This window comes from Aotus nancymaae, unplaced genomic scaffold (genome assembly GCF_030222135.1).
Source record: "Aotus nancymaae isolate 86718 unplaced genomic scaffold, 86718_ANA_hifiasm-v0.15.2.pri h1tg000019l, whole genome shotgun sequence".
NCBI classification, from domain to species: domain Eukaryota; kingdom Metazoa; phylum Chordata; class Mammalia; order Primates; family Aotidae; genus Aotus; species Aotus nancymaae.
Window position 1 is genome coordinate 33,489,065 of NW_026988431.1, and position 11,172 is coordinate 33,500,236.

The window sequence follows — 11,172 nt, forward strand, 5'->3', positions numbered from 1 at the left end:
AGGAGAAGCCAAAGAACACAAAGGCTAGGGAGCTGGGACTAGGTCTGTCCGCTCCCCAAACCCTTACGCAGGGATTTTTAATAGGCGCGACCCTGTCCCAGGCGGCTCCTCCCTGACAAGGGTCAGTCTGACCACTTTTAGGCCCAGGTGATGTCAAGTCCAGGGTGCCCCAGGAAGGGGCTCATGCCGGCGCCTCTGAGAGCCCCGAGTGCCACTCACCTTCCTCAGTCGCCGCCTCCCACCAGCAGCTCCCCGGGCCCGGCTCGGGCTGGCACAGCTAGGTGAGGCCCGGCACAGCTTTGTGAGGCCCCGCCTCCGCGACCCTGGCCTCCGCCGGGGGAGGGCAGCAAATCGAGCCCTAGCGCGTCGAGTGCCGGCCCCTTCTACGCCTGCGAAAGCCCCCAAGCGATTCTCTCCGGCCTCACGGGGAGGCTGGGTCCGCCCCGCGCCCTCCGGTTGGCTCAGCTGCTGGGGGCGGGGCTTACCGCAAACATAGGCCTCCGTGCGCTGTGCTAGTCTCTGGCACGGTGGTGCATTCATCGCCCTCCCTAGGTCCCTTGTCACTTACATGGAACCTCATTTGCCCGGAAGACGTCAAAAATGCTTGTGGCCGTGGGTGAAAGTGAAGCCTGGGTTACCTACCCACCAGAGACTGCCCTCTTTCACGCCCTCTACTCCGCCGCGACTACGAGCTCTTGCCAGAGTACGGATCACCATATTCTCGATGTTCCAGACCTGGCTGAGCACTGTAGCAGCTGACATTTGGAGGACTGCATTAAATGTTTGTTGATCACATTTCATCTTCCCATTCAGCATTTTCCACATCTCAATGAAGCTTCAGGCCTCTCGGGCTGTAGCTGTCCACCATTGTCATTGTGTATTACAGCCACATGGTGTCGCTCTTGACAACCTGTCTTTTCAAATAAGTCAAATAATGTAGGTCTGTGGTGGATGCAGGTCCCACAGTAGCCAACAGGGATATCCCATCAAGGGCATCAGCCAAGGGTGTCTCACCAGAAGGTCCAAGGGCTGTTGGAGCTCAATACTTTCAAACCCTTCTTAGCCTTCTTCCAGACAGATGGGACTACTTTTAATTTTGATCTCTGTGTTTGATCCAGGCAAACGTGTCCCTGCCCCATCCTATGCCCACCCCCTACGCTTTTCATAACCTGGATATTCACTCTAAGGATGATTAGCAGATTGGCATTTTCGGTTCTCAAAAGGCAATAGTCTCAGTGCTTGCCTTTTCCAAGACAATAGGGTGCCCTTGCGCACTCTTCTGAGCATGGCTGCCCTGATTGTAGAGGCCAAACTTCTTTGGGGCAGTTATGATTATTTTGGAGGCATGTGATATAAAATCTGAGTTAAATTGTCTTCCTAAAAAATAAGGAAGTTAATTATCTCACATAACAGAAAGACCAGAGGCAAGGTAGACTTTGATTAATTCAGTGGCTCAGCAAGTTACCATGGACCCAGTTGCTATAGTCTCTCTGCTCTGTTGTAAAAAAGGGTAGACTTCAAATTCATACTGATGTGATTTTCCAGGTGTCTACTTGGAGAAATCAGGACCACATACTTTATTTTTCATCTAAAACCTTTCCTTCTGGTTTTTTGAGCCAATTAGGTCACACAGGCACACACTCTGCCTCTTTATTAGTAACTGCCTTGGAAATGTACAGACAGCTTAAGCCTGGGTTCCAGAAGTGAAAAGGAGCTATGACAATTGGAATTGGCAGTGGTGTCAGTGCTCTTTGAGTCACATGAGTTGCAAGGTGGAGGCATGTCTGTTTGAATAAAACTGGAGACCTGTAAGGGAGGAGAATGGATGCTAGATGGATTATCACCAGTATCCTTCACATCTTCAAAGCACAAGAAGGTTGATTCCTATTTTCTAACTGGATATTTTATGTGGTCAGTGGAGGGGAAGAGGTGCTATAGCATTGCCCTCCAAAACAATTCCCTTCTTATGGACGGTGAAAGCCTTTTCAGCACCTATCTTTGCTAGAGAAGGAAAACATCCTGCACACAGATTTAGTCTTTCACTGAGAATCCTGCCACATTGGTCTCAAGAGTTTTCTATGGGCCTCATCCACCCACTAGAATTCTAATAATTGTAAACATTCATTTAACATTCAGTCATTTATAAAAATTTGTTAAGCACCTGTTACGTACCAGGGATTGAACTAGATGCTGAGTCAGATTTATAAGTGGGGGAGTTTACAATGGTAAGTAAGCCCAAATGTGATTCCTGGACTCATGGAACTTATAGTCTTAATTGGGGAGAAAATATGAAACAAATGCAATTAAGTATATATTATTAATATAATAAGTGCTATGAAAGAAGAGAAGAGGGGGTATGGAGGAAGTCTCTGATGAAGTGACACTTAAGCTTTCTGCTTTCCTCTGTGCTTTGACCTCCTAGTATAAATTATAACCCTCATTAGCGGCTAAAACACACTTTTTAATTTCTCAGCTTCTAAACTGATTCTCAAATTGTCTTCTGGGTATAGAACTGTCATATTTCTCCCTAGAAAAACATGAGTATACCATATATAAATGGTATTTCATGATGAATACTCAAAGATTCTTCAACTCATAAGGTTTTTAGACTTAGATTCCTTTATTACATGAATACATTCATTTCTGCCTCCTCCACAAGAATTTGAACCTCTGGGAGCATGAACCATGTCTTATTAAACTTCATCCTGCCGCTAGTGTACTTCTTTGGTGCACAGCAGGTGCTAAACACAACTTTGAACTACATTGTTAAATTTGAGTCCGATTTATTCAGGGCATTCACCTTCAGCAGTCATTTTCCAATGTGAAGGACAATATGCAAACAGCTTAGGCAAATATATTGATGACAAATGCTCAATCGTCTATGCAGGATAGCAATAGTTATATGAATTGGGCAATTAAGATGTGCTAGGCTCTGTGCTAAGCACTTTCATTTACTAACTTGTTGAATCTTTGCAACAACCTTAATGTAAGTACTGTTATTATCTGTTTTACAAATGAGCAAATTAGGAAATAGAAGCCAAAAAATTTTTTGAAATGACTTGCCAAGGTCACATACTGGTATGTGGCAAAGCCAGGACTGAACCTGGGCATGCAGGCTCCAAAGCCTATGTCATTAACCACTTGACCATACCACTTCTTTTTTTTTTTTTTTGAGATGGAGTTTTGCTCTTGTTACCCAGGCTGGAGTGCAATGGCACGATCTCGGCTCACTGCAACCTCCACCTCCTGGGTTCAGGCAATTCTCCTGCCTCAGCCTCCTGAGTAGCTGGGATTACAGGCACGCGCCACCATGCCCAGCTAATTTTTTGTATTAGTAGAGACGGGGTTTCACCATGTTGACCAGGATGGTCTCGATCTCTTGACCTCGTGATCCACCCACCTCGGCCTCCCAAAGTGCTGGGATTACAGGCTTGAGCCACCGCGCCCGGCCCTTACCACTTCTTATGATGGACATCTGCCCTACCGTCAGATTGGTATAAGCATTTATTGCAATTTGAAATTATTTGTTGTATATTAGTTATTGCTAATGTCACTATTGCTAATGTCTGTGTATTCATTATCTATTGGTACATAAAAATTACCCTAAAACATAGCAGCTTAAAATAAACATTTATTATCTCAATGTTTCTGTGGGTCAGGAATACAGCAGGGCTTAGCTGGATGGTCGGGACAAGATCTTTCATGGGGTTACAGTCAACCTTTTGGTCTGGGCTACTGTCATCTCAGGGTTCGGGTGGGGCTAAAAGATTCACATTCAAACTCGTCATGTGGTTATTGGCAAGTCTGTTAACTCCTCCTCAAGTGGGCCTCTCCCCAGGCTGCCTTAGTGTCCTCATAACATGACAGCTTCCCACAGAGTACACAGCCCAAGACAGCATGTGCGCAACAAAAACAGAAACTGCAGTCTTTTTTATAACCTAATCTCAGAAGTTATATATCATTGCTTCTGCCATATGCTGTTGTTCACACAGACCAACCCTGGTAAAATGTGAAAGGACTACACAAGGAAGGAGGTGAATACCATGAAGTGGGGATCACTGGGGCCCATCCTGGGGAATGGCTACCACAATCTATTTGCTTATATTTTTGTGACTGTCTCCTCCATAGAATGTAAGTGTCATGAGTGGAAGAAATGATCAGTGTTGTTCACTGTTATATTCCCTGCCACAGCACCTGTCATATAACAGATGGCCAGTAAGTTCTCAGTAAACATGATGATGAAAGTGACATAAATTCCAAAGGATGAGCTCCCTGTAATCCTCTCTTACTGTCAGACAAATTCCCAGTTGCCATTCACGGTACTATTTAAAGCTATATATTTCTTTCAGAGGCATGGTCTTGCTGTGTTGCCCAGACTGGTCTCAAACTCCTGGCCTCAAGTAGTCCTGCCACCTCAGCCTCCCAAAGCAATTTTTAAAAGCAGGAGAATTTCATGCCCAATAACATTTACTCATGTATATAAAATTATAGACTGTGGACTTGAAAGGAACACACAGATTTACAAATCTGTTTTAACAGCTAATGAAAGCTATAATTTGTACTAGGAGGTCTAACACAATCTACACACCAAACTCAAGGGGATGTTGGCCTTTGGGGAGGAGAAAAGAGTAACAGTATTGAGATTTTCCTCTATTAAAAATTTAATTCTGAATCAGTAGTTAATGATGGTCAATTCCGGGAGGCAGGAATATGTGTATTATTCTCTGTATTTTTCTATGGTTTTAAAATTTCTCAAAAAGATAAAAAATTTTAAAAGTCTTGACCAGACTGGGCACGGTGGCTCATGCCTGTAATCCCAGCACTTTGGGAGGCCAAGGCAGGTGGGTCACTTAAGGTCAGGAGTTCAAGACCAGTTTGGCCAACATGGTGAAACCTCATATCTACTAAAAATACAAAAATTAGCTGTGCTTGGTGGTGCATGCCTGTAATCCCAACTACTTGGGAGGCTGAGACGGGAGAATCACTTGAACCTGGAAGGCAGAAGTTGCAGTGAGCCAAGATCACACCACTGCACTCCAGCCTGGGTGACAGAGTTAGACTCTGTCTCAAAAAAAAAAAAAGGTCTTAACCAATTGGATCATGTGTCTCTATTGCCTTCCTTTGGCTCTCTGCTCTAATTAAGGCTGTACTATTAATTCCACTCTCCAGATAACTCAGACTAATACCTATTTTCTCCTGAAATTGTCCAAGCTTTTCTCATCTGAAGTGCTAGACAATCACCTTAGTTTGCTGCTTGTTCCTCTTCTGTATTTTTGTAGAGACAGCCACAGCCTCCTTGTGCTGAGAGAGAGGTGCCTATGCAGCGACAGCCTGGACAGCAGCGGGAGACTGTGTTTCCCGGCACTGATTCTGACATACGACCCTCTAAGGCTGGCCCAGCAGCCAGAATCCTGGACCCTGGGCTTGTTTCTGAAGTGCTAATTCCTCTTCCTTGAACACATAGCCAACAGTTATGCTAGACCAATGCTGGAAGGGCACATGGAAAATGTTAAATTTGTAGATATCAGATTAACTTTTCCTTTTTATTTTGGTCTCCATGCTGTTTAAAAAATAAGCTTGGAAAATCAACAAGCTAAGGGAGGTGGTGCAGGCCTACAGTCCCAGCTACTTGGGAGGCAGAGACAGGATTGCTTGAGCCCAGGAATTCAAGACTAGCCTGAGCAATATAGCCTGTGAAGAAGAGGAAGAAAGGAAGAAGAAGAAAAGGAGGAGGAGGAGGAGGGGGAGGAGGAAAAGAAGGAGGCAGAGGGAATAAGAAAGGAAGTAGAAAGAAGAAAGGAGAAGAAAGAGGAGGAGGGTGGGAGAAAGAGAGAGAGAAAGAAAGAAAATCAGTCAATCCACTAACAATTCCCTTTTCAAAAGGAGGCCCAATGAAAACATGGACTATTGTGAACGAAAGTGTTTTTAGCTGCTCTCTTAAAATAAATCAGTGGTGTCTATGGGGGAGTTGCTGAAAGGCAGTTTATGGAGTCAGAACAGCATCTAGGTACTTCCTGGGAAACAAGGCAGCAATGTGAGAGTGAGATGACAGTCAAAAGCAGGATCAGCCTGAACAAGTACACTTTATACTCAAGTTCAATACCTGCCACGGCGTTCTGTTCAGACTTTGTTTCTCTCCGTAACAGCACTGCCTGCCAGGTAACAAGTGACTATTCCTAGCTGATACGGTTTGGCTGTGTCTCCATTCAAATCTCAAATGAATTGTATCTTCCAAAATTTCTATGTGTTGTGGGAGAGACCTAGTGGGAGGTAATTGATCATGGAGGCTGGTCTTTGCCATGCTATTCTCGTCACAGTGAATAAGTCTCACAAGTTTATTAGGAGTATCTGCTTTTGCTTCTTCCTCATTTTCTCTTGCTGCCGCCATGTAAGAAGTACCTTTTGCCTTCCTCCATGATTCTGAGGCCTCCCTAGTGATGTGGAACTGTAAGTCCAATTAAACCTCTTTTTGTTCCCAGTTTCAGGCATGTCTTTATTAGCAGTGTGAAAACAAACTAATACAGTAAATTGGTACCAGTAGAATGGGGTGTTGCTGAAAAGATAACCAAAAACGTGGAAGCGACTTTGGAACCGGGTAACAGACAGAGGCTGGAACAGTTTGGAGGGCTCAGAAGAAGACAGGAAAATGTGGGAAAGTTTAGAAACTCCTAGAAATTTGTTGAATGGCTTTGACAAAAATGCTGATAGTGATATGAACAATAAAGTCCAGGCTGAGGTGGTCTCAGATGGAGATGAGGAACTTGGGAACTGGAGCAAAAGTAACTCGTTATGTTTTAGCAAAGAGACTTGTGGCAGTTTGCCCTGCCCTAGAGATTTGTGGAACTTTGAACTTGAGAAAGATGATTTAGAGTATCTGGTTGGAGAAATTTCTAAGCAGCAGAGCATTCAAAATGTGACTTGGGTGCTGTTCAAAGCATTCCCTTTTAGAAGGGAAACACAGCATAAAAGTTCAGAAAATTTGCAGCCTGATGATGCAGTAGAAAAGAAAAACCCATTTTCTGGGGAGAAATTCAAGCCAGCTGCAGAAATTTGCATAAATAGCAAGGAGCCTAACGTTCATCCCCAAGACCATGGGGAAAATGTCCCCAGGCCACGTCACAGACTCTCACAACAGCCCCTCCCATCACAGGCCCAGAGGCCCAGGGGGAAAAAGTGGTTTTGTGGGCTGGGCCCAGGGAACCCACGCTGTATACAGCCTAGGGACTTGGTACCCTGTGTCCCAGCTGCTCCAGCCATGGCTGAAAGGGGCCAGTGTGCAACTCAGTGGCTTCAGAGGGTGGAAGCCTCCAGCCTTGGCAGCTTCCACATGGCGTTGAGCTTATGGGTACACAGAAGTCAAGCATTGAGGTTTGGGAACCTCCGCCTAGATTTCAGAGGATGTAGAGAAAAGTCTGGATGCCCAGGCAAAAGTCTGCTGCAGGGGCGAGGTCTTCATGGAGAACCTCTGCTAGGGCCATGCAGAAAGGAAATGCAGGGTGGGAGCCCCCACAGAGTCTCTACTGGGGCACTGTCTAGTGGAGCTGTGAGAAGAGGGCCACCACCCTCCAGACCCCAGAATGGTAGATCCACTGTCAGCTTGTACTGTGAGCCTGGAAAAGCCACAGACATTCAATGTCAGCCATGAAAGCAGCTGGGAGGGAGGCTGTACCCTGCAGAGCCACAGGGGCAGAGCTACCGAAGACCATGGGAACCCACCTTTTGCATCAGCGTGACTTGGACGTGAGACCTGGAGTCAAAAGAGATCATTTTGGAGCTTTAAAGTTTGACTGCCCTGCTGGATTTCAGACTTGCATGGGTCCTGTAAACCCTTTGTTTTGGCCAATTAATCCCATTTGGAACAACTGTATTTACCCAATACCTGTATCCCCATTGTATCTAGGAAGTAACTAGCTTGCTTTTGATTTTACAGGCTCATAGGCAAAGGGACTTGCCTTGTCTCAGATGAGACTTTGGACTGGACTTTCAGATTGATGCTAAAATGAGTTCAGACTTTGGGGGACTATTGGGAAGGCATAATTGGTTTTGAAATGTGAGGACATAAGACTTGGAGGGGCCAGGGGTGGAATGATATGATTTGGCTGTGTCCCTGTTCAAATCTCAACTGAACTGTATCTCCCAGAATTTCCACATGTTGTGGGAGGGACCTAGGAGAAGGTAATTGAATCATGGAGGCTGGTCTTTCCCGTGCTATTCTCGCGATAGTGAATAAATCTCACGAGATCTGATGGGTTTATCAGGGGTTTCTGCTTTTGCTTCTTCCTCATTTTCTCTTGCTGCCACCATGTAAGAAGTGCCTTTCGCCTCCTGCTATGATTCTGAGGCCTCTCCTGCCATGTGGAACTGTAGGTCCAATTAAACCTTTTTGTTCCTAGTTTCAAGTATGTCTTTATCAGCAGCCTGAAAACGAACTAAGACACTATCTCAGATGTCCTGAGTCTGTAGAATAGATAGGTAGAAAACATACCTATGGTATGTTCCTCAATTCCAAGTACTCCAGAAACTATTCCCAGAGAGCAAACAGCAGCACAGAACAAGCCAATGGAGGAATCGTGGACTGCCTTGCCTTTTCTGGGCAGAGTTGGTTATATCTCATGGGCAGGCCAGACTCTGCTGTACTCTGAGACCTCTGGGCAGAGGGGTTCCCAAGGCCTCTAAGAGTAGGTACAGATTTTTCTTCAAGCACAATCAATACTTTTCTAATAACAGGCTCCATTAACATTAACTTTTCCAATCCCACAGGCCTGGCTCCCCATCTTGGCCCTGCAACTTCTGAAGGACTTTGAGTCTCTTTGTAAAAGGAGGTAAACAGAGTCACTGGGCTGTTGTGAGAACTAGAGGCAATGGTATACAAGTCACATAAGAAGCATTTAATAAATTACACCTTATTGGTCTTGTAAAAGATATCCAGATTCCTCAAGTTTTATAAGAAAATATCCTTCATTAAATAATGTCTTTGAGCTGCTCCCCAACAACAGTCTCCCGGTTCTAGCCCAGCAACTCAGGAGTATTTCTCAGCAGAAATAAAGACTGGGAGAAATCAGCTAGCTGTTTCTCATCTCTGGGAATTTCCACTCTGGAGCCTTTTACCTTTCCCCTCAATTCATTATTTCAACAATCATTTGCTGTAAACTCTCTGTTCAAAAATACTGCTGCAGCAGCTGGGGGTAGTGGTTCATGTCTATAATCCCAACAACTTGGGAGGCTGAGGCAGGAGGATTGCTTGAGGCCAGGATTTCGAGGCTGCAGTGAGTTATGATCAAGCCACTGCACTCTAACCTGGGTGACACAATGAAACCCAGGTCTCAAAAACAAAAAACAAAAAACAAAAAACAAAAAAAAAGAGAGACAAAAAACACTGATGTATGTAGAAGAAAATACAAATATGAAATATTTGTCTTCAGGGAGCTTTCAGTACAGGGTAGCAAACAAGAAAGCAGTGCTCACTAAGCAGAATTCCTGTATCATAATTTGCTTAGTAATCAGTCTTTATCACTTTGCAAACTGGTTAACCTCATCAATAGGTTATTCCTTACTGTCTCTTAACTACTTTCTCTCACATACTTGCTTAGCATCTAGAAACTGCATCTTCCCTACAAACCCCAAAGGTGAAGCAGTCTTTCTTTACATTAACATAAAGATGCAGAAAGAAATTATACAATAGGGCCTGAATGTCCCTATCTTAGTCCATTTTGGCTGCTATAACAAAATACTTGAAAAGGCCAGGTGTGGTGGCTCACACCTGTAATCCCAGCACTTTGGGAGGCCGAGGTGGGTGGATCACCTGAGGTCAGGAGTTTGAGACCAGCCCGGCCAACATGGCGAAACCCCATCTCTACTAAAAATACAAAAATTAGCTGGGCGTGGTTGTACGTGCCTGTAGTCCCAGCTACTCAGGAGTCTGAGGCAGGAGAATTGCTTGAACCCAGGAAACAGTGGTTGCAGTGAGCCAACCAAGTGAGACTTTAACTCAAAACCCCCCCTGGGCTCATGTTCCTCTACTGGGAATCGTAAGGAAAAGGGGAAGCATTCTCTTTTTCAGAAGCCCCGGAAAATGTCTCCCCAAGGCTCCAGCCTGGGTGGACTCTGTCTCAAAAAAAAAAAAGAAGAAGAAAAAGAAAATAGGCTGGGTACAGTTGCTTGTGCCTATAATCCCAGTACTTTGGGAGGCCAAGGTGGGACAACTGAGCCCAGGAATTTGAGACCAGTCTGGGCAACATAGTAGGATCCTCTCTCTACAAAAAAGTTTAAACTATTAGCTAGGTGTGGTGGTATGCACCTATTGTCCCAGCTCCTTGAGAGGCTAAGGTAGGAGGATCACTTGAGCCCAAGACATAGATCATGGCTGTAGTGAGCTGTGATCATGCCACTGCACTCCAGCCTGGAGTAAAACCTTGTCTCAAAAAAAGAGAAAGAATTGGGAGGCCGAGGCAGGCAGATCACGAGGTCAAGAGATCGAGACCATCCTCACCATGATGAAACCCCGTCTCTATTAAAAATACAAAAATTAGCCAGGCGTGGTGGCATGCGCCTGTAGTCCCAGCTACTCGGGAGGCTGAGGCAGAAGAATCACTTGAACCCAGGAGGCGGAGGTTGCAGTGAGCTGAGATTGTACCACTGCACTCCAGCCTGGTGACAGAGCAAGACTCTGTCTCAAAAAAAAAAAAAAAAAAAAAGAAAAGAAAGTAAAACTTAGACTGGGTAATTTATAAACAGCAGAAATGTATTGCTCACAGTTCTGGAGGCTGGGACATCCAAGATCAAGGCTCCAGCTGAGTCACAGGGCTTGTTCTATGCTTCAAAGATGGTGTCTTCTCAGTACATCCTCACATGGCAGAAAGGTCAAAGAGGCTCCCTCAAGCCTCTTTCACAAGGGCACTAATTTCCCCCACAAAGGACCCATTCTTTTAATATGAACGTGTTGGGAGTTAGGTTTCAACATATGAATTTTGGGGAAATACCAGCATTCAAACCATAGCAGCCCCCAAATAGACTGGGCTCTCAGAGCCTTCCAGAATCCCTTCACTTGTTTCTATTCTATGGTTGGGCCTACACTTCACAAGGATCACTCAATAACTTTGCTTGCTCTCTGTAGGCAACACTGTCTCCTTCTGAAAGTGAGAATCAAGGCCACCGAAGACACTACCCAGGCCT

The 11,172-nt window shown here is 45.0% G+C and overlaps 1 protein-coding gene across 7 annotated transcripts in view; it reads right to left on the bottom strand.

The window, feature by feature from the left end:
• The window catches only part of CEP70 (centrosomal protein 70), an 86,292-nt gene extending 85,984 nt beyond the window's left edge, over window positions 1–308 (bottom strand). For all 7 annotated transcript variants that reach the window (XM_012451122.3, XM_064378738.1, XM_064378737.1 and 4 more), the window contains exon 1: window positions 220–308. The gene's annotated coding sequence lies outside the window, so the exon portion shown is untranslated. The remainder of the gene's footprint in view (window positions 1–219) is intronic.
• Between the last annotated feature and the right edge of the window lie 10,864 nt (window positions 309–11,172).